Here is a 26,189-nt window from a genome sequence, read left to right as displayed (position 1 = left end):
CTCTTTTAATTTATTAGGTAAAAATTATATTTATTTTTTCATTTCTATTTTATATTTTTTAATATATTCCTTATTATTATAATTGAAAAATAATTCATTTGTTTCTGAATCTTTCATAAAGTTTGTTAAAATATTATATATATATATATATATATATATATATATATATATATATATATATTATTAATAATTTATTCATTCAATTTCAAATTTATTTATTTATTATTATTGATAATTATTTTGATCTTTTTCATATATATATATGGAGTTGTCTTTAGTGTGACTTTTTGGAGTTTCTTATGCTGATGGAAAAAATTGTGGTTAAATCTTGATTTGTGTTATTTAAACTAGTTTTTTGATTGTATATATGGATAACACCCTGAGAAATCCCTTGGGCACTTCTATTGTTTAGGGGTTACCCATCAAAATTGTGATTTCAATTAGTTCATGCTGAATTTTAGAGAAATTAGATTAGAAAAATCCACCGGAATAACTTCCAAAAAATAGCATTAAAAACAACTCTCATATATATATATATATATATATATATATATATATATATATAAATTAGTGTTTTTTAATTTTAATATTAAAAACCATTAATTTTATTTTTTTACTTATATTTTTGATAGTTTTCATTTTGAATTTTTCAAATATAGATTTTCTCATTAAAATCCATAAATATTTATATTTTTATAAATAAATTATATATATATCTATATATATATCTATATCTATATATATATATATATATATATATATAGATATATATATATATATTGGAATTATATATATATATATATATATATATATATATATATATATATATATATATATAATTTGATATAAACTACTATTTTTTTTGTCTTTTGTTATTTTCAATAATTTCTATTTTGAATTCTTTTTATTTTTATTTTTTAACATTTCTTTTAATTTAATTATTTATATATTATCTTGAAGTTTTATTTGAATAATATTATTTATTTTACTTCTCTTGTAATTTAACCAATGTATTTTACTAAATTTAGTGGATCATATCTTAGTTCTAATAATAAATCACATTAAGTGGTTAGAATGCAATGAACATAAAAGCATCTCATTTCTTTTGACAACAAGGATGAAACCAAACCATCAAACTTGTGGTTATTTGTTAAACATCTCATTTCTTTTGATAACAAGGATGGAACCAAATCATCAAATTTTAATGTGGTTAATTACTACAAATAACTACAACTAAACTATCACATGCATATGCCAACAAATATATTAGACTAAGGCACTTTTAAGAAATTTTAATATCAATTAATAACAATTTATTTACCATACTATTAAGTTCATGTATATGATCTTTCATCGAGTCTCCATTATTCATCCTTAAGAGGTACAAATTCTTCTAAAAGAAAAGTTTATTTACCACACACTTAGATTCATACAAATCTCCTAACTTATCACGTAATGCCTTGGTTGTAGTTTCTTTGAGAACTTTTAATAATAATAAATATGAAAGACACAACTAGATTGTGCTCTTTTCCTTCCTTTCCAACATTTTCCAAACTTTTTCCCACATAATCATAGGTGCAGTGCTAGGATCCACTATGACTCATTGTTCTTTTTCTACCAAAAGGTATTACATCTTTAGCTTCCATAGATCAAATATTTTCCCAGTAAATTTCTTATCTTGATTTTCAAATTATTTCTCATTTTATTTCACCACAAGAATCAATATCACAAAGCTCCCATTGAAACCACATTGAAACCAAGTTCATAGATTCAAGATAACTAGACCTTTAGCAATAAAGGTGTCTCCTTGAAGCCAAAAAATAGTATGATACCAAGTGTAAGTTTTAAATCTTTACAATAAAGAAATTCATAAATGTATTCTTTATATAAAAAAATAATAAACAATAGAACGTATTCTTATAATACTCAAATATTTACCCCAACAACCCTTAACTAAGAAAATGGACAAATGTTGAGGTTTGCACCTCTAACTCTCATTGTATTTTCTTCACCATTTACAATATAATATATAATATTTTATGACACTCAAAATCTTAATTTATTAACCCAAATTATATTCCTTAACTAGAATTACATTATAATGGATTGAAAAACTATTGTTTGAAAAACACCCAAAAAAAAAAGGCCAAAACAATACAAAGAAAACCTTATTTATTCATTTATTTTCTGGTACTACACCTTGAAACGTATAACTAGGAGGGACACAAAAATCTTCATTTTCTCCACGTGCAATGTATAATGCATGAAGTTAATCATTCAAATAATGTAACGCATTCCCAAAAATGTTTCCTCATAACTTTCATGATTTCCATGAGATATACATCTCTGAGTATCCATTTTTCTCAAGTAATTTCTATAACACACTATAAAACTAGATTATGGATTGAATTGGGAGTTAAAGTCATGGATATTCACTCATTGAACATATGAATGATATACTACAATAATTCATGGGATATTATGGAATACTCCTAATTTTAATGGATATTAAAAATATTTCCCAAATTCCTTTTGTTGAAACCCCATCCTAGTGTAACTTTTTAATCTACAAAACAAATAAACAAACAAACAAATTTTTACTAGAAATCCTACGTATTGAATTATATTATAACATTTTGTATACCTATTTTTCTTTCTACTCCATGTATGGTGAAGACACAATGCTATAATGCTTACATGCAGATTATGTAAATAAATGGACTAATGTTTTCCTTCCTTATTTAAGCTCAACCATTGAGCGGTTAATGGAAATTATAATAATAGTAATTGATTTGTATCATCCATTATGATTCAAAGCATCTAAATTACCCACATCATACCTTCTCTTCTCTTTCCAAAAAAAACAACCAAGCAAAACTAATAGAAGTTAGTTTTTTCCCTGTAAATATGTTGATTTCTACATCACACTACTTCTTAAAAATTATTAACACATATTCTATAACACTTTATTTAGCTCTGCTTCTATCTTTTCAATGTCTTCATTAAATTCTTGGTTTCTAATGAAATTTTAATTTTCACTAAACAACAATTTTAAGTACAAGACCATTTTATTTTTTAACATAAAAACCTTAATATTTATGGGATCACACAAACACCTACTTGAATCCTTCTCCCCATACCTAATTCTAACTCCCTTAAAATCTACATTTCTATAATAATTGAAATAAATAATATATTAAACCTTCTCCCCACATGCTTCCATTAATTCTATATTTCTTTCATTTTCTTATTCGTGTGAACTCCATTCCACTTTCCTTAATAATAATTCTCAGTTATTTATGATGATAATTCACATTTATTTATGGCTTAAGTGATTTATAAGATCTTTTGATATTTATATTTTATTATCAATTTTTTTAAGGCATTTAACATTATGTAAAATGAGGATTATATAGAACAATTTTTTTTGTCTACTGGTCTATCTGGAGAGAAAACATATTAGTAACATAAGTTCATAGTTTTGAGGTTGCTAACATCTTGTATAACTAGAGCATATTGTAATTAGAAACTTATAAAAACACACCAGTTGCACCAAACCTTGACATGCATTTTTTTTTCTACTGGTCTATTTGGAGAGAAAACATATTAGTAACATAAGTTCATAGTTTTTAGGTTGCTAACATCTTGTATAACTAGAGCATATTGTAAATAGAAACTTATAAAAACACAACGGTTGCACCAAACCTTGACATGCAATTTTTTTTTCTACTGGTCTATCTGGAGAGAAAACATATTAGTAACATAAGTTCATAGTTTTGAGGTTGCTAACATCTTGTATAACTAGAGCATATTGTAAATAGAAACTTATAAAAACACACTGGTTGCACCAAACCTTGACATGCAATGAGAAGACAAAAAATACTACTAGTGTTGTAAGCAAAAAAACCAATCAGTCCTAACAACTATTGGGAAGAATCTCGAGGAATCCACGTTGGTTGGTCACTAACCTTATTTGAGGAGGAGACGTTAGCTGATCTCCTAGCTAGAATGGTCAACTTGCAATCTACATTGTCAATTTTCCCTCCAACTCTAGCAATCTCGTAGAATTATCCTGTTGAGTCCTCTTATACCTCCCTATGCCACATGCAATATTTAAAGAACATTTAACCTTGTTCCAAATTTGTGTCATGCTCCATGAAGTGACGATAGTGCATGTAATGTGCCAAGTGTAGTGGGATCTGCAACCCCCTTTCGTGTGAATTGGCATCATATCAAGGTTTGGAGGAATTCCCACTCTTGGGCACCCTCCTTGGAAGATAGATTTTATTAATCCTTATTCCAATTTTAAATAAGTATTTACTTTTCCCCCTTTAAAATTTACATGATTTTCGCTAAATATATCTAAATTACCTTACTTAAAATCATAATAATATTTAAAATTAAATTTAAAATTTATTTAAAATTTTATATAAATTTCGTAATTACCAAAACTAACTGTTCTTTAATAAACCCATCTCTAAAATCTTTGTCTATATATAGACAAAAATCTCTTCAAAATTGCATAGTTATTGTGTTGCTTTTTTTGAGCTGAGAGGCTCATTCTATAGCCTAGTATGAGGTCGATGTGAAATTCCATCTATGCTCAACATGGAGTTGACCTGTGTTCCTCTTACAATAAAGTAAAATATTCTCTAAATAGAAAATCAATGTTAGCTATAATAAAAAAACAAAATTAATATGCTAATGTTTAGTTAGTTGTCCATATAGCATAATATAATTTCATTTAAAATAATTAGATGTAAAAAAATGTGTGAGTAAGATGTTTAAAACTTATCATTTTCAAAAATATTTCAACATGAGATTTAAATAAACTATTTGAACATCTATGTTAATTAATTTATGTTGATATCAACTCCATATATATCTCTATATATAAAAAAATTTAAAATAAAATTTCTTAATATGAATTAATATTGATGTATACTTGAAAATATATTAATAACAAAAAAAACTATTTTAATGTTCTCGATGCACATGTTATGTAAACAAATTTAATGTGATCTATGTATATATTATATATTCTTTTAATATATATATATATATATTAAAAGAATATATATGTATATATATACATATATATATATATATATATATATATATATATATATATATATATATATATGTATATATGTATGTATATGTATGTATATGTATATATATATATATATATATATATATATATATATATATATATATATATATATATATATATATATATAATGGTATTTTTAGTGGCCAAGCCCTATACTGTGTAGTGGTTAAGCCATCCCTACACACACACACATATTAAACAATTTAGATAAGCTAGGAATACAACCATAAGTAGATAATCATTGGGAACTCAAAAATATTAAGGCACTTACATCAAACATCTATGAATTACACTACATTACAAATATCATATGTTTTACATTTTTTTTAATTATAGGCACATTGAAATCATATAACAGAATGCCATAAATACGACAGGTACCATTCACCTAGAGAGGAGATTCGATCTTGGCCTTGCTACTACTTGCACTCCCTCGTTGTCATCCACCCCAAAGTGTGAATGTTTATGTGCTCCAAAAGAATGTAGTGACCCACCAGTTGACCTCCCATCCCACTCCTTGGGTACTTTGCTTCCGAGTGGACCCTTGTGTTGCAATGGGGTTGCACAATGGAGAAAGTGTTCTAATTGATAGAGGTGAGCACTCCTTGGCTCATGATTCCCCTTTCTAAAGAACTCTAGCTTACCAAACTCAACTATAGCTTGTATCCAATCACAAAGACGTAATCTCCCCATCCAATAATAGGGTAAGAAAAAAGATTTTTCTCCCATGGCTTTCCCTTTCTTTTATAGGAGGCTTCATAGGTGACACTTGGAACTTCATGCATAATTAAGTATTTTTATTAATCCAAATGTTTGGTTATTCACCCACCCATGTGTCACTATCTCCCCAAATCTCTCCAAAATTATTTACTTAAATTTTTAATTAAAAATAATATTTTTCCTCACTCGAACAAGACTCTCTATTTCTTCTCCTAGTTGTCTCTTAATCCCCCTTTTATGCTCCTTAATTTGTGTTCCTTACTGAAGCCAACTAATAAGTCTTATATTTGGTCCCCTAACTACCTCTTAATTTAACTCAATTTTCATCTTACGTTGATATTCTTAGGTTAGCTCTTGCCACATGGAGGTTCTCAAATTATATCTAATTTTTATTAATTTTTATTTTAATTCATCACCCTGTTCTCCTAGTTAAGTTTAACTATTTTAGGATTAATATTCATAATTAAATCTATGAACCTCATTTGCCTTTTTACCTAACTATATACTTATGTTCATTATTTACCTAATATTTTCCAACATGGGAAGGGTAGAATTTTCAAGGTACAATATTTTTGTTTCTTCCTATTCTCCCTTTACCCTAAGTTCATTCTTGATTTAATTGTCTTGGTTCTAGCTTCATTTACCACCTCACTTGAACTTGTAGGATTTTCATACCTTGATTATATTTATTAGTTTATTTTTTATGCCAAGGGTTCCAAGTTCGTCGTACCCTTCAAGAACTTCCCTTCAAAGTTCCAAGTTGCCACGCCTAATAGTTTATTAATGATGCTAATGGTGCCAAATTGGTCATTCCAGTTAATAACTTCTCTTGAAGTTATAAGGGTGCCACATCACCTGCCCTTCAAACATCTAGTGGTTACAAGGGGAAAATTTGGGTGCAATGATAAAGACTGTTATCATCATTCATGGTGTTGGGGATTAAGGAATCTGCCTTGATGTGTGCGCCCAGTAAATAATTGTGAGAAATCTAATTAGGGACTTATCCCCATGACATTTTGATCTTCAAGGCGAAGGTGTACCAACCCTTCCAGCCCAAGTCATGGTGGAAGTGTTAATGGGAGAAATTAGGGACATTGTCCCACCCCTCCCATGTAGTTTCATCCATTTGTACAATGCCATAACCCATGTGTGAGTCATTTGGCCATGAAACTAACCTGTTCTTGCAACCACTCACATGTCATTAAAATTTATAGTAAGATTCAAACTAAACTTAAAAAAAAATCAAGGACAAAATATTCGTTTCCATAAAACTAGATGTCATCGATTCATCACATGTGAGTGAATCTAGTGCTTTCATACTTGATAATCATCAGTAACAAAGTTTCATATTGTTGGTCATTGTCATTCTAGCATCATCACATGACATAATCATCCACGTCGTTGTTCATCTGAACCAGGACTATTGTAAGTAGCCAACATAAGGAACACATCCATCACAACTATCATCATCATAACATCATTAGAAAACATACATATCCACCAAAGTTGTCATCATCATACATTAATAGAAATCATACATATCCATCAAAGCTATCATTATCATAACATCAATAGGAAACATACATATCCGTCAAGGTTATCATCATTATAACATCAATAGAAAATATACATATCCATCAAAGTTATCATCATCATAACATCAATAGAAGGCATACATATCCATGAAATTTACCATTATCATAACATCAATAGAAAACATATAATTTCATTCATCTTTTCCTTCATCTTTGTGCACTCATTTTTTCATGTAATTATATTTTTTTATTTTTAATTATTATACTTTGATTTTTTTAATATTAACATAACTACATTTTCACATTAGTACATATGGTTGAATGGAAAATTCCAATGATTAACCTATATCAACCACATTTACTAATGTGTAAATGTGGTTGTGCTAGTTGACAGTCGATATGTGGAGGGTAGATTTCTTGATCATGGTTACATTAATATTGTTAATGTAATTATTCATAATGTGTCAATCTTATAGATAAATATCATTAGTATTTTGAATGATATTATTAATAATATTGTTATTAATGTTAATGTTAATATATTATCATTATTAGTAGTAAAAATATTTGTTAATACTATAATTTAAAATTAATATTAAAATAATAACTTAATATTAACATAAAAATAATTTAAATGATTATACTATAGTTTACTTAATTTAATGGTTGAACATGGTCAATTTAATGTAACAGTATAATATTTCTACATCAATCTAATGATATTACATTAATGTTGACCATTGTTACACTATTACATTAATTTTTTTATTAATATTGACCATGGTTGATCATTCTTAACCATGGTTGACAATGGTTCATGTTACATTAATGTTAATGTTAATGTTACAAAAATGTTTGCATTATGATTAAAGTGGGTTGACAGGGTTAACCATGGTTAACAAGGTTAGCAATGGTAAGAGGGTGGACCATTATTGGTTAAGATAGACCATGGTTAACCTCGATTGACCATTATTAATAATGATTGCCATGGTTGAGTAGGGATTAAGATGAAATATTATGGTTGACCTTTGTTTATTATTTTTGGCAATGGTTGATATTACATTAATGTTACAAAAATAGTTACATTAATGGTTGAAGTGGGTTGGTGGGGTTGACCATCGTTGAAGAGGATTGACCATTATTGGTCAAGGTAGATTTTAGGTGATCTTAGTGGAACACGATTGACAATGATTGCCATGGATAAACTTGGTTCACCATGATTGATAATGATTACCATCATTGACCTTAGTTGACCATGATTGAAATTGATTGTGATGGTTAACCAAGGATTAAGGGGAAGATTATGACTAAGCTTGGTTTACTGTAGTTGATTGAAGATGAATATTGTTAACTATATATTAACATGGTTAACCGAGTTTGACCATGGACAGCCATAAATACCACAATGTATTTATGTTTCATTAATCTAACAGTGTAACATTAATGTTGTTAATTGTTATATTGTTACGTTAATGTTGACCATGGTTGATGTTACATTAACGTTACAAAAAAGATTTCATTACTATTTGAAGAGGGTTGATCATCATCGATTGAAGAAACCCATGGTTAATGGAGGTACAATAACAAGCCTCATTAACCCTTGGTTAATCAAAGTTGACCTTGGTTGGTTATGGCTGGTTATGATTTTCATGGTTGAAAAAGAAGAAAGAGGAAGAATTATAGTTTACGTTGTTTGATTATTGCTAGTATGGTTGATGTTGGTTTACCATGGTTGACCTTAGTTAACCAATGCCAACCATGGTAAACCACAGTAAAATGGTTTGAAAATTTTGACCATGATTAACCATTTACTATGAAAAATTATGATTGACAATGGTTGACAATGGTTGGGCATAATGACCATGGTTCGACCATGTTGACCATGGATGAACATTGTTTAACATATTTTACAAGGTTGGCCAGACTTTTATATGATTAATTATGGTTTCCCATGTTAATAATGGTCAAACATATTCAACCATAGATCCTTTTATTGACCATGTTTGACTATTTTAACCATGGTTGGCCATCAAGTCTGGGTAGACTGTGGGTTTCTAATTTTTTGATTGTCCCTTCCCGATAATGTCACCAATTGGCGAGCCTTTAATGATGACAAGGATATCATAAGATTTTTGACATCTAAAGGATCATATGACGATTAGATAATTGATGAGAGTGAGCATGATAATTAGTTAAAACATAAGTCCAATGAGAATCCCATACCTAAATATGTGGTAAAACTTGAAGATATTTACGATCTTAAGGAAAAATTTAAAAAGGTTATTAATTCTAAACTCCAAAGTTCAACCTTAAGGTTTTGAACTAGTAAACCTTGGAACTGATATCAATCTCAAAACATCAATCTAGGACTTGGTCTCTCTCCTGATGAGAGATCAACCTTTATTCATTTGTTAAAAAGATATAAAGGTATCTTTGCTTGGAACTATGATGATCTCAAAATTTATGATACCTCCATCATACAACACACCATTCCCATGATATCCAATGACAAACTTGTAAAACAAAATTTAAGGAAAATTCATCTAAATTTAGAAAGTCAAATCAAGTTTGAGCCGAATAAACTCCTTAAAGCCAAGATTATCTTTCCTGTTAGGAATTCAAAATGGGTTTCAAACTTAGTACTTGTCAGGAAGAATAATGGTGACATTTGCATCTATATAGCCTTTAGAAATCTCAACAAAGCTTGTCACAAGGAAAATTTCACATTACCAACTATGGAGAAAATACTGCAATCAGTAGATGGTTCAAAACTAATGTATTTTCTTGATGGATTTTCAAGATATAACCAAATTATGGTTCATCTAGATGATAAATTAAAGACTAAATTCAGGACTAAATGGGGAACCTTTGCCTATCAGAAAATGCCTTTTGGTTTAATTAATGCACGGGAAAATTTCCAAAGAGCTATGAATATAGTCTTCAAAGGTATGATAAAAGAAATTGTTGTCATTTATTTGGATGACATAATTGTTTATTCCAAGAAGATAAATAACCATTTGCATGACCTAAAGTAGATCTTTGAAAATTGCAAAAAGTATGGAATTTCATTAAATCCAAAGAAGTCTTATTTTTCTCTAAATGAAGGTAAGCTTCTAGGGTTTATTTTATTCAAAAAGGGCATTTGTATTGTTCTAGACAGAATAAAAAAATTACTGAAATTTCTTTACCCCATAATAAAAAATCTATGCAGTCTTTTCTAGGTCAGATAAATTTTGTTAAGAGATTTGTCCCTGACTTTTCCCAAATTGTTTTACCATTACAAACCATGATTAAGAAAAATTCTTTAAGTGGGGACATAATGAAAGAGAAGCTTTTGATTTAATCAAACAAGGTATTATGAATGTTCCCTCTTTAACAACTCCAAAATTTTCTAATCATTTCATCTTGTATACATTCGCTTCTGAAACATCTTATGATGTTGTTTTAACACGACTTAATGTTCAACAAATCGATGCACCCATATCTTTCTTTAATTGTAATTTTCAAGGTGCTGAACTAAATTATTCAGAGGTGGAAAAGAAAGCTTTTGTTGTTTTCAAATCTGTAAAGCACTTAAGGCCTTTTCTCCTCAAAACCCATACTAAAATAAAAATACCATTCTTAACAGTGAGATAATTACTTATGCAAAGGGAATTAGGAGAAAAAAAGGGAAAATTGGTTAATAGCTCTGCAAGAATATGATATTGACATTTGACCAACCAAAATTGTCAAAGGAAAAGGTTTTTGTAGATTACTTACAATAGCTTCCAACCTACCAGCAGATGACGACTCAGGTAATATTGTACACATATCAGAGGTAAGCCTGAACGATTTAGAGTCCCAATATGTTGATCTCATTTTCTATTTGAAAAATGGATATGCCCCCCACCCCCAAAATCAATCACAAAAGGAAAACAGTTTTAAGATTGAAAGAAGATCAATATGAAATCATTAATGATGTGTTATTCACGAGAAATTATGATTCTATATTACTAAGATGCTTTGAAAATTCTAAAGCACATAAGGTTTTACAAGAACTCCATGATGGACCAGCTGGTGGACATTTTGGAGGAGATACTACTGCACATAAGATGCTGCATGTTGGGTACTATTGGCCAACCTTGTTCAAAGATACCCATGAATACGTGAGGAAATGAAAAATATGTCAAACTGCTACTGGAAGGCAATGAAAACCTACCTTACTTCTGCAACCAGTCAACATTGAACAACCTTTTGAACAATGGGGATTGGATATCATAGGTGAGATTGTTCCTCATTCCTCAAAGCAACATAAGTATATCCTTACAACTATAGACTATTTTACTAAGTGGGTGGAAGAAATTCCACTAAAGGTAGCCAATTATGATGTTATCATTGAATTCATTGATCAATCCATGATTACTAGATTTGGCTTACCAATTTCACTTATGTTCGATATTGCATCGTAATTTTAAGGAAATAATATGGCTGAATTTTCTCTTAAGAGGGGTTTTAAACTTAAAAACCCTGCTAACTACTACCCTCAAGGAAATGGTTTAGCAGAATCAACCAACAAGAACCTCATAAGGATTATTAAAAGAGCTGTTGATCAGAGCCAAAAGAATTGGCATAAATCTTTGACATTTTCTCTATGGGAAGATCGAATAACCCAAAAGGCCTCAATAGGCACTTCTCCATTCAATCTAGTATATGGGAAAGAAGCTATCATCCCTTCAAATCTAGCCCTTCCCTCATTAGCCCTAGTCCAATTTATTAAAGAAACACCTTCTTCTTCTTTACAACTAAGACAGTCTCAAATTCTTAAATTAGAAGAAGAAAGGGAGAAAGCCAAACTTACACATACTCGCCATCAACAACTAGTCAAATCTTCTTTTGATGCAAGTTTTGTTTCCACAAAATATTTTCAAATTTGAGATCTCATCCTTAAATGGGATAAGGCACATGAGGAAAAAGGAAAGCATACTAAATTCCAAAAAATGTGGCTTGGACCATTTCAAATTGTTGAACAAGTAGGCCCATCAACATTCATATTGCAAGATTTATTAGGAAAGAGAGATTCTCTTCCTGTCAATGGGTTTATTTTGAAAAAATTCTTTTCTTAGAAGATTACATCTTCTACTCTAACATTATTGTGTTTACTTTTTGTGCTTTATTAGAAAAATAATGTTAAATAGAATCACTTTTGGATTTGCAAATGGAATCTCTTCAAATATTTTATGATCTTTCACTTTCAAAGTAGAAATTCTAAAGGAAATGATCACAACATTTGAAAATTAGCTAAGTATCATAAAACTCTAAAATTTTATTTTCCATTGAAGTTGTAAATTCTTTGAAAACCTCAACTTTATAAAATCCTTTTATTCTATTATCAGTCAAGAAAGGTTATCTTTAACAAAGTAAATACTATTTACTGCTATGCATCTCCAACTGTAAAATTGTCATCCAAAACCCTTAAGGAGTCAATGATTCTCCCCATCCATTAACTTTACTATTTTTAGAGTGTAATTCAATAATATATTAACCTTCAAAGATAAGGGGTCTTATCATAAGCCTACTTTCCATGTTCATAAGGAAATAATAGACTGACATTACCAACACTAAATACCAAACCAGGGTAATGGCTTCTGATTATTTTAATCTTAAGACAAGGGGTCTCAGCACGAGCCAACTTGTTCAGTTCAATTACAACCAATGAATGGCATTGTCACTTTCTGGTCACCAAACCAGGACAATGGCGTTTAGGTAACAAAAAAATGTTAAGATAAAAGTAAATAAATAAAAAAGAAAAAATCAAATATATATATATATATATATATATATATATATATATATATATAGATATATATATATATATATACTTTTTAAATTATCTCTAAATATTGCACTCTAATATGGATGGGATCTTGAATCATTGATGGTTAAAAGGTAACCCTATTGAGGCTATGAACGCTTGTTGGCAGTAGTGCCTCTACCTGTGACAAGTGAGTATATTAAAAATGCTAAGTTGTAAAAGCCACCTACTTTATCTTTACAACTAATTAATGACTGGTATAGACCAAAAGGATTTTCATCTATAAGAGGATATAAAAAGAATTGTAATTAAGTGAGTTTTTTATGTTCAGAGTAATATTACTTATCTAAATATTTCAAAATTAGTCCTCCTTTCCTCAATTATTTTTACCTAGAAAAGTTTTAGAATTTTCACTATTATCAGAGATAACTAGTTCTTCTAGTGAATCACCAATTGTTGTGTTGCACAACAACCCCCTATTTATTTTTTTTAAATATCTTAGGAGATTATTGTATAAATAAATAGTGACCCTTAAAAATTTGAAAAGCATAGGAATATATTTTAGTTTAGGGTCTTTGTTAAGAAGAAATTTGATTTTTTAATAAACAAATCCTCATAAAAGCTTCAATGACTTGAATAAGGCTTACCTTAAAAGAAAACCCGACAATATTTCATATCGCAAAGTTTCAAAGAGACAAAGTTTCATTTACACTTTGAAACTTGCGATTGTGATAAAAGATAGCCCCCGAGAACCAAAACATATATATTCCTTAAAAAAACTTAAGTATTGATGATATTCATTTACTACAGAAATTCCCTGCATCACAATCTTATAACAAAAGTGATATATCATAAGATTGAGGAACATCTTGATTGTGAAATGTGATAAGCTACTAGTCTTGACAAAACAATAAAATAAACTCTTTAAAATTATCGCGTTCGGATAAATTGCAAGGGTATCAACATGCTCCTCGCTTTTATCATTCCCAATTCCCCAATTGCGATAAAGTTATTTCTTAAAGAACGCGCCCAAGGAAAATCATAAAGCTAAAGCTAAAAAGCAAAATATGCACTTAATAATAAACTCATGGGCTCGCTACAATGCCACGTCACTTCTCACAAATTCACAATCACTTAAAGCTTTCAGCCATATCCATTCTCCGCTACTCTCGAAACCACCAATTGCGATATTGTGATAATGTGGTTATCACAATCGCACATCTCTCATACTTAATAAGACGATACAGTGATATCACCATTGAATATCAGTGAGGTACTTGAAGAATAAGTTTTATTTACCATTTGAAAGGTTTTGCAATGTGACATATTAATGAAAAATAAATAACCATGAGAAGCCATGATTTTAGTTATTAAAGGATTCTAATGGTATTTATGATTCCAAAGCACAAGGAGATTTGATGGCCTGTTTGGATTGATTCGCACTTAAACTTCCCTTTCCATAATTTCAAAGTCTTATGTGCTTGTATGCTTCCACATTTAACTCCTATTTCTCTTCATTCCTCTATATTCTCAATTTGTAGGTTTCGCCCGAGAAATAATTGTGTAACAAGATAAGTCAAAGAAAGGAAAGAAACCCAGCGAAGCTACACAATCTTCTACATCTGATGTAATAGAAATGCCCCCATTGTTCTTAGACACGACATGCACTATCAACAACGGTACTTCCTCATGGGAAACCATGTACCAGTTGCTAGAGAGCGAGGGTCCTAGGATAATTCAAAGTAAAACAACAATAGACACCACTACCTCTTCAGAAGCCTCCCACTTTGAAGTTGCAAGTTCTTTCCTTCACAGAATTGTTGCTAGACCGAATATTTTACCATACACCGATATGGTAAAATGGATAATAGACAATATTAACAGTTTAGATAGAGGAGGAATGCCCTATTAACACTGCCGACTGGGCATTCCAGACTTCAAGGAAAATAGTTATTGGGTCCTTCACAACAGAAGACTTGAAGAGCATGTATCATATACCAGACCCGTAGAAGGTGTATGATAAAGCCTTCCTTGAGAATTTTGCAACCGAGAATGAGGAACCATGAGACCCGATTAAGCAGTGGAATTCAAACAATTGGTAAGAGAGAAGGAAGAAAGAATACAACAGTTATAGAAATAGTTAGCAGAAGAAATACAGAGTGTCAACCATCAAATGAAGGCGCAAATGGCCTAAATATAGCATAGCTTTGACCAATTGAAGCTCCAATACCAAGCAGAAATAAGTGCCAAAGATAGGAAAATACAATAGTTGTAGTTTTCTATGGATCAGTTGAAAGATAATCCTAAGGTTGAGGATTTTTTAAAGGAAGCATTAGAACACAATTATTTATTATCTGAGCAACATGAAACATTTTGTTAGAAGCTATCGGTCATCAATCCAATGTGAAGGCAAAGTGATTCACTAATGAATCAAGCATCCAATCTGAGGATCACTTTTAATGATATTGATGATAATATTTCAGGATACATAACATGGCAGGATACTTTAGAGGGCAGAGCAACAGATCTTCCCAAGAAAGAGGAATCTCATAAAGACATCCTCTTTACCAATTGGGATATTCATCTAAAGCGAGGAGAAAGAGCAGTTTCAAGAGTCACTAATGCTACAAATAATATCATTGAAACCATCAATGGTAATTTGCATAATGATAATTTGATATAGGAATGCCCACCTGGGAGTCTCCCTGATATCAAAGACCTAGAAACACAAACAAAACTTGACTGGGAAGTATATTGGAGATATCTGGTAAAGCCCCACAGTCAGTGGCTAATGCTATGCTGCCTCGCTGACTCATTCATGCACATGCTTCCTACTCTCTGAGATGCAGTGTATACAAGAAAATTGCACATGAGGACAGGCCAGCCTCCTTAAGTCAAGTCAATGATGGATATCTATGAGCTGAGAAAATGGATGAAGGAATAGACACCATTACAAACTTTAGCTCGTCATTTCAATAATTTATGTTTTATGTAATCCTGTCACTTATTTAAGGAGAGTTGTTTAAACCTCCTCAGAACTTTCATGTAATATATAGTTTTTACTTTATTTTTATTAGGTATACCCTTTCATGTCTTTGAAGAAAGGGTCCACAATTTTATAAAGAAGCACTTTAAAAGCTTGCACTTCTGCACTTTTAAAATTTGTCCTAGTAGAATGACTGTATCAGAGTCTTGAAGTTTTATGAAGAAGGCTTTTGGAAGCTTAAACTTTTGTACTTTTGGAAACCATATTAATAAAAAATACTGGACTCGAGCTATTTACTTCGTCAGCAGAGTTATATGCAATGGGTACTTATATCATTGTGTATTTATTTGTTTATAAATTGATAGCAATTTCTCTTTATATTGTTTACCATATGTATCTCTTTTCATGTAGTTCTGTATTCATTCGCTTCTAAACATGCTTGGATTGTTATCTTTAATACATTGATGAGAAAATGTTTGAATGATATTTGATGCGATATGTGTTTAATAATTATTTTGATTAATTTTTTATCAAAATAATAATTATTATTTTAAAGGATTTTCATATCTGTTAGTGTTTGATTAATTTTCATTATCATACACTAAAGATAATCGTTGTAGATCACATAGGTATAAGTAAAATCCTGGGTAATATATAGATAGGTGAAGTTTACATGTATTTTAGTTGAAAACCACCCCATCTATCACTTAGTTTTTGGTAATGAACACCCTATCCATCCTATCACATTTTTATTGGGAAATTGGTCCCACTATATCTAGTCAGAGCCACTAATCCAAATGGATAAGGGACAGTATTCAAGTCCCCAACCTAGTGGTTTCCCCCATGTTGTTGTAATGATTTTCGAAGCTTCAACAGGTACTTAGGCTCTGGTGCTTCATTTCATATGACATAAAATAAGGATTTATTCAATAGCTTAGAGGAGAAGGACCTGCAATTAAACATAGAGCTTGGTGATGATGGACCAAATGGATTGGCACTATCACCTTTAAAAGGGAGTCAAGCTCCCATATTCAACTAAAGAATGTAATGTATGTTTTTTGTCTCACGAAAATTTTAATTTTTGTAGTTTTACTTAAAGAAAAAGGATATGATGTGGTGTTTATTAAAGGGAAGGCATATCTAAAGCAAGTTCCTACTAGACAAGTAAAACAAATTGTTGTTCAAGTTAAAAATCTCTACAAGATAGAGGTGGATGCACATGCTACATTGAGTAGCAAGGAAGAACATGTTTTGGGACGAGATGCTGGAGAGCTTTGGAGTAGGTGCACCTACACCATAGAGCTTTGAAAATAATGCAACATATTATCACTAGACTTCCAAAATGAAGCCTTGATCAACATGATGTTTGCAAGGGATGCACTCTTCGGAAATATGTTAAATCTTCCTTCTAGCGCCAAGATAGCAGAGCTCGAGCTATCTTGGAGCGATTTCACTAAGATGTTTGTCGACCATTTTCCACAATCTCAATTTCAAATCATGAGTATTATGTGATCTTCATAGATGAATTTTCCCACAAATGCTCGATCTATTTTATGAATAAGAAAGATTAGGTATATTTAAAGTTTATTGAATTTAAAGCCTTAGTTGAAAACAAGATTGGAAATAAAATTAAATCCCTGAGAAGTGATAATGGAGGAGAGTATGTGTCTAATGCCTTCAAAGAATTACGTGCCAAGGAGGGTGTTAGAAGGGAGTTAATTACATCCCACAACCCATATAAAAATGGGGTTGCAGAGAGGAAAAATAGAACTAGTATAGGAATTTCTATAGGAATGTTGCATGGCCAGGAATTGCCACTATCCTTGTGGGCAGAAGCTTGTAATACAACTATTTATTTGCAGAACAAGAGCCCTCACAAAATTCTTGGAATGATTACATCTGAAGAGAGGGATATTTAAATAGGATACACAAAGACTCCTCATATTTACCGGGTGAACATGCCCTCACTCAGGAAGACTATGATGGGGGGGGTGTGATATTTTATGAGGAGAAAGCCATGGGGAGCTCTCTAAAGTGAAAGTTGAGCATATCACCAAAGGAGGAGATTTTTAGTTCCAAAGGAGGAGCCTTAGTTAGATCCATATAGGCATCTTGCTCAAAGCTAAGGATACATTCTAGGAGGAGGATGTGGAGTAGCCACATGTGGAGGAGCAGAGACAAGGCTGAGTAAAGGCACCCACTTACACACACCCTTCCATAGAAGGGATGAAGAGGACCAATATGGTTGATAGGTTGGTGCAGGAACCTCAGGAGTAGGTTGGAGCTCCTAGCTCCTTGTGCATATAAAGGAGATCATGTGACATATATACAAGATATATAACACTCATGAAATAACTAATTGATTATGAGCCATCTTCCTTTGAAGAGGTTGTTTCTCAACAATCGTGGTTAGATTCCATGGTGGAGGAGTATGACTCCATCATGAAGAACAATGTTTGGGAGGTGGTGCCTAGACCTAAAAAAAAAATAGTTGTTGGTTCCAAGTGGTTATATAATATGAAAATGCAGTTGATGGCATTGTTGAGAAGTACAAGGCCAAATTTGTTGCCAAAGTCTTCTCACAGGTAGACGAAGTTGATTATGAGTAGACATTTTCCCCTGTGGCAAGATATTCTTCTATCATAACCATTCTTGCATTGGCAGCACAGTTGGGGTGGAGGATCCATCAAATGGATGTTAAAATTTCCTTCCTCAAAGGAATGGTTGAGGAATAGATTTACATTGAGCATCCCAAGGGGTTTGATACATTTGATAGGGAGGCACATGTCTGTAGACTCAAGAGAGCCCTCTATGGTCTCAAGCAGGCACCTTGTGCTTGGTACATTCACATATATTCCTATCTAAGTGCATTAGGATTATCTAAGAGTGAAGCAGATGCCAATCTATACTACATTATGATAGATGGAAGTATTCTCATCTTAGTCCTTATGTGGATGATTTGATATTGACAGGAGATCAGAGGTTGAAGGGTATGGATTTGATGCACTACTTCCATGGCTTGGAGGTGTAGTAGGGAAATGGAGAGATATTTGTTGACCGGGGGAAGTACACCTTTGAAATTCTTCAGAGATTCCATATGCAGGATTGCAAACCCGTGGATACTCCTCTAGGTACTAACTAGAGGAAAGAGGATTCTTATACAGGTGAGGCATTAGATGGCACTATCTACAAAAAAATGGTGGGGTCCTTGATGTACTTGGTGAAAAAAATGTTCGATATTTATTTTGCAGTTAATCATCTTAGTCAGATTATGGTGGAGCCTACCAAGCTTCACTAGAAAGCAGTAAAACATGTTCTCAGATACCTTAGAGGCACAACAAATTTTGGTTTATGGTACAGGCAGACTGATGGAGTGAAGCTCCAAGGCTTCATAGATGAAAATTGGGTAGGGAGTCCTTCAGATAGGAAGAACACATCAAGAACTGTCTTTAGTGTTGGCTCAACATTTGTTTCTTTGTATAGTAGGAAATAGTGATATGTAGCATTTAGCTCAGCAGAGGGCAAGTATATGGTTTTTAGTCAAGCAACATGCGAGGTTATTTGGATGAGCAAGATCCTGGTTGGTCTCTTTAGTCATGCGATGGATCCTACATTGATCCACTATGATAATCAAAGTTGTATAAAACTCTATGAAATTCTAGCGTTTCATGATAGGTCTAAGCATATAGACATCAGGTACCATCACTTGAGAGATTGTGTGTAGAGGAGGATTGTCATGTTACAATACATTCCTACAGAGGAGCAAGAGGTAGACATTTTGACAAAGTCTTTGTCAAGGGCAAGTTCAAGTTCCATAGTAGTAAGATTGGGGTTGTTCAAATCCATTTTCTTGCTAAGAGGGAGTGTTAAGTTATAGCAATAAATGCTTCATTTCACATGTGCCTTATTCAAATGGATAAATTCAAATTTTCACTTTAGCCAAGTCACTCAATTTGAGTTTGTGGGCAAGAAGTAGAGTTGTGCATGATTTGATTTCTAAAATCTAGCAATCTAGTGGATTTATATTTAGTGAAACTTAGTTATCTAAGCTCTGGTCTAGAATAGAGTCAATATCAGTTCAATTGAGTAGTTGTAATTGTTGTTAACTTACTAATCTCTCAGTTAACTAGTCAATTTACTAAAAAATAGGACTAGTCATGCATGCAATTTGAATTACCTGGTTGGGTGGAGGCAAAATGCTATAATTGTAATCATTATTGCATATTACTTAGTGTATAGTGTTTTCACATAGAAGGTGAGCTACTTCTATTTGGAATTGTGCAAGGAAATAGGAGGAAGCATGATGCCTATTTTTCTTGAGTATTGGGCAAATCAGACTCAAGAGGAGGAGATCAATATTGTACTGCAGGTTGAGATTCAAGGATTGAAGTTGTCATTGCAATAGATCATTTTTCTCATTTGATATAATATAAATAGAGCAGGGGTTTTCCTTTTTAGATTCCCTAGTAAGAAATATATTCATTATGATTGAAAGATTGCATGTGTTTTTGTTGTATGTTTTCCCTTCCATAAATTGAGTAGAAGAAATTTGTGTCTATTGATTTTATCTGATTTCATTAGCAGCTGAAAATTTTGAGTTATTTCTATAGAGTGGTAAAGGGGAGATCTGGTGCGTTTGGTTTGTCATCTTGAGAATCAAGGGTATCTTCTAGTGTGAAAATAGTCCTCTGGTAGTGGAGGTTTATTACTGATGGGTTTGGTGTGACTATTTTGCGGGAACATGGAAGGTGGCACTTTCTGGGTTGTTGATGCAATTGGGTAAAGCCTAGGTCCATGTGTAGACAGTAAGGTTGAGCCCATTGGGGCATGGGTCCATGAGGCCATGGAGTAGTGCATCCTGAAGCAAACTGCGGTCTAGGGGAGGAGGTTGATCAACTCATTGTGCACTCTCCAGGCAGAATTTAGATGTCGCCTCCCTTTGATTTCTTGAATGATGTACTTTGATAGATTTCAAATATTTTGGAGAAAATGGATTAGGTTCGGCATGAGGATATGAATGAGGTTATCGTTTCATGAACAACCTCCAACATAACTAGTAGTGTATGCTAGATAAGGTGGTGTTGTTGCACTGTGGGATAAAAAGGATCTTAGAAAGTCTAGTGCACTTGGAAGGCGAAATCGATCATATGGAAGCTCATGTTCACAAAGATTTCCATGCTCCCCCGGCTCCTAGAAATAGGCGAGGTGATCATGCCCCAATCCTCCTTCCTCATTAGTGGTGAATATTCGATGATTTTAGGTTTAGGGATTTTTTCAGTTATTTTGGATTATTTGTTTCTAAGTATCTAGTTCTCTCAGCGTATTTGTATTGTGGTTCTATTTTCAAGTGTGGTTGGAATGAGGACCATAATTTTGTGATTTGTGATCTATCATGATGTATTCTAGACTTGAATTAATAGAAAATGTTAATTCAAAATAAATAAAAGATAAAAAACTATTAACAATGTAAATAATATAAAAATAAAAATAAATAGTTAATATTTCCCATAATAATTAATGGAACTATCTCTTAAAAAATATATATTAATAATATTTAATCTTACTTCCATAAATAAAACCAAATACTTTTATATATATATATATATAATTTATGCTTTATTTTAAAGTATAAAAATTTCTATTTACTTGTGAAATTTATTAGCTTATTCTAAATATTTTATGTTTTTATTTTTTAATATATATTTTTAAAATTTTGTAAAATTGAATAAACATTTTAATTAAAATTTAATCATATACATAAAATTTAATTTAATTTTTATTTTAAAATTATATATAGGAAAATAAATTATTTAAAATCTCAGATTTAAAAAAATATATATAATATATTTTATTAAACAATTTACTCAAGTAATATTAAATGGTTAAATTTGTATATATAATAAGCATCCAGAATCTCGAGGGCTCTTAATATTAAAAAGAAACTATGACTCAATTATTTTTAAATTTAAAAATATATTAAAAAAATTAGCACTATCAATTTTTATCAAATTGTCATGAAGGAGCTAAAAACAACGCACCAAAAAGTTTAACTCACCAAAATTAATTATATCTATATATATATATATATATATAATATGGCTACTGATTCCAATAAGATCCGGTAAAAATGGTTGGAATCTGAGTAAAATATTTTTTTTTTTTTTTTATAGAAATATTGTTTGATCATACTTTTCATAATAAAAATAGATTCAATCCCATCAAAAACTTCTAAAACATCTAAAATTTTGAAAATTAAGAATTATAACTTCGATTTACAACAACGTTACTAGATTTTCCCAAAATATAATCAAAATTTCCATAACTTTCAAAATGTAATTAAACTATCGACTAAGAATAACCACCACTCCTTAGAAGCAATTTAGAAAGTGAGCTTCAACGGATCGATATAGATTACAATGGATACGAATCCTGTGAATAATGCAGACACGGACTGGCTCACAATATTTTCATTTTATGGAATTAGAATCATACGTTTCTTAATTATCGTGGTGATCAGCAGATATGTAATTTGATTTTGTTTTGAGTTCCATGCATTAGGTATCTCTAGATTTTTTGCAGTGTTCCATCCTAACACTTAATGCACTGTATGTCGGGTTTATCCGAAAGAGGCTTTCTCCATTTCTGTTTATGGAAATTATAAAAAGAGACTTCCTCATGGCAATTCGTCAACATTGTCTATCCATATATCTTTCTTACTTGTAATGTCTGTCCTTTAGTTGAAACATTACAGAGATCGTCATCGGGTATGTATGATTTTTTTATTTTTCATTTTTATTGTTATTTTTTTAAAGATAAATTAAGTATGTTTTTTATTATATATAAATTTATTAGCACAATTATATTAATAAATGTGGTTGATATATGTCTATAGGCATCATTCTCACAAGTTTATTTGTTGAGAGCATTATCTCATTGTTCCTAGTTTGTCTACTAGTTGTCATAACTATCAATCAAGGTGTTATAGTGAGAAAATGGTGGCTCCATAAATCTAAGGATTCAAGAGGATGTGGTTCACATAAAACATGGTATGACTCACTCATGAGCTTTGGTAGAACATGTTGAGAAGACAAAACACCATATTTGTAGAACATGTTGAGAAGAGAAAACATCATATTTGTTTAAGTGACTTTAAAAGGTCATTGCCAAGATTTAAGGAGTCCATCCAAATTGAAAAAAAGTCTAATAAGCTAAATAGAATAGTAGGTAAAAGATTAGCACTTATTGAGTCCCTTTAATCCTAAATATTGTCATTTATTTTTCATTGAAATACACAAATATTTGTGTCACACTCCCTAGTAACATTATCATATTATTTCTAATAATAAAAAAAAAAATATTTACAGTTAATAATACACCTATATAATCAGGATAATTATGTTTTACCGAACTCAAGATGACATTAAAAGGATGTTCGTGAAAAAGCTTATATATATGTATTACCATTTGAAGTTATGTTATAAGTGTAGTGACATTATTTAATGCCTATACTTTATTTAGAAGTATTGAAAACATTTATGTTCATGGCTTTATTATATTTCACCGATGACCATTTTAACAAAAACAAACTACCCATCATAGTTATGTCGTCCACCGGTTAATGCATGCTCTGGGAAACTTCTAGATTTAGCATCTCAGCCTTACACTTGACACCTGTCTTGGGTTTCATCCACGGTCCTGGATGGAGATGCCTGATCAATGGTGGAGATTGTTTCATTCTAAGTCATGGTAACTACCACCCCCACACCCTCTGTCGAGACCTCATTTTCCCAATGCAACACAGGGTATCATTGCCACCATCTCCAGGGTTCTATTGCAGCATTCATTTAACATTTTTTCTACCACAGAGGTTTATTTCTCAATGCCGGTATGCAAGGGTTTTACTTGCAGCCTATAAAGTCGAGGTAAGAGATTTTAATAGGTGATTGTTATCCTTTATTAGGCAAAAGAGTTGCATAAAATTCTTCATTTATTTAATGACTTTTACTTGGTAGGCTTGTCGGTATACCAGTCATGGAAATGAGTTGTCAATTGATTATCTACGGTGGTCTAAAAATTTATGTCGAGACTCGAAAGGGTTATGCACATTGGTAAAACTCTAATTCGAACGGTTAATTAATTCTATATTTTATCTTGATCTAAGCCTATTATAGACCCTGACTCTTGCATGGTTGTTCTCCTGAAAGGCTTCCTCCTAGTCACAAAGGCGATTTGCGAAACACAGGTATAGCTACTTCTCAGAATAGCTACATGTTCCAAGATTGCTTGATGACATTTTTTTTTTCTAATTCCTTGACCCACTTTATATTTTAAATGCAAGTACCTAAATTCTCTTTCTATTTTTCATCAACGACATCGAGGATTTCATTAATCATTTTCGGTGCTACTTGCCTTGTTCCAGGTACAAAAATGGCTCCACTACACTAACAGTTTTATGGCTAAGAGGATTATCCAAGGCTGCCAAAAGGCTGGATATTTTCTATAATTTTTTACTAAATTTAGACTATGATGGTTTTGAGTATTTTCATTAGCCAAGTAGAAACTTTGGCTGAATTTGTGATTAGAACTCAGTTCTTCCTTTGTATATTCTATCACAACAACAGTTGTTGCTCAGGTTGACAAGATACAATGATTGTGAATTTTTGGAATATTTATTTTATGGTTAACTATAGTGGCTCTATAGTTATAATTATAGATAAAACTATACTATTTTTTTCCATTAATTGAATACCATTTTCATATGTTGTTGTTTATATCTTATTCAAAATGTTTCTCAATTTTATTTTCTTGTGTTGAGGTTTTGAATTAAGATAATGTTTACTTGATTGAGTTCAAGTTTGGAATTAGTCTTATTTTTAGTACAATGATACAGACTCCATGTCCTACTTCACACTGGGTTAAAAGTATCTTTACTGAAATTCTAGGATGGCCGGAATAACCCAGGGTCCCAGCACATGCTTTTCTTCTTAATCCTCAACAATATCAAGCTAGGGTTTCATATTTCATTTGAACATAAAAGAAGGAAGTTATTTCCTAATTATTTTTAACCTCGTTCAATCCTTATTAACCACACATATCACTTTAATCATAAATATTGGCAGACTCTATAGTCAAGGACTTAGTACAGTTATTCTTTTAGGTCTCTACTGGTCTAGATACATGTTTTCCTAATAGATGCAGACCTATAACCTTGTCACAATATCTGTTTACATAACTTTATTACTACGGACTCATTTGCATAACTCTGTTACACATTCTACATTATATAACCAGGTCAGGATGTACTCATTTGTTTCCTGCTGATATTGTACTGAATTTTGGAGCTTCCTTTGGAAATCAATGCCTTGTTACTCCCTATCATGATATCAATCCCCAAATATGTCTCCCCTCGTGCTATCCTCATAAGAAGGGTATTAATAACAGTTTTTCACAGTTAGCTTCTGTTACTATCTAGTCCTAACCAAACTTAGTCTAAACCTCTGTGTTACACAAATTCGTTTGACCATTCGGCATGCTTTCATAACATAACTCCTTTTTTGTTGTCATTCTCTCCTTTAGGTTACGTCAGGTACCTCTACCTTATTGGTTTTCCCTTTCTTTCCTTTTCATTCTCAAGGAGAGGTTATGGTCAAGTAAACTCATGACGCATAGCTGACTAACCACCTTGACATGTGAGGCACAATTAGGCATGATTTTCCAGGTGAATTGTTCATAATTCCTACATCATTAAAAACATGATTTATTTATAAAATATAAAATCAAATATCACCTTTTTAATTTTTTACCTTTTCGAAGTATGTCACCATTATCATGTATTTTATTGAAGTAACTATTATTTACAATATTCTTAGGGGATGTTACATCTCTCCCCCCTTTAAACCAATCATCATTCTGATGTTTTTACGTTTCCAGAACAAACCTGGGTAAGTTTCTATAATAAGTTTTTCATCTTCCTAGGTAGTATCTTATGGGCTAAAATGCTGCCACTACACCTTAACTTGGGTGATAACTCGCCTCTGTAGCGTG

This window comes from Pinus tabuliformis, chromosome 2_1 (genome assembly GCF_031772625.1).
Source record: "Pinus tabuliformis cultivar Carrire ecotype Pingquan chromosome 2_1, CPIR1, whole genome shotgun sequence".
NCBI classification, from domain to species: Eukaryota; Viridiplantae; Streptophyta; class Pinopsida; order Pinales; family Pinaceae; genus Pinus; species Pinus tabuliformis.
This window is presented reverse-complemented; position numbering follows the sequence as displayed.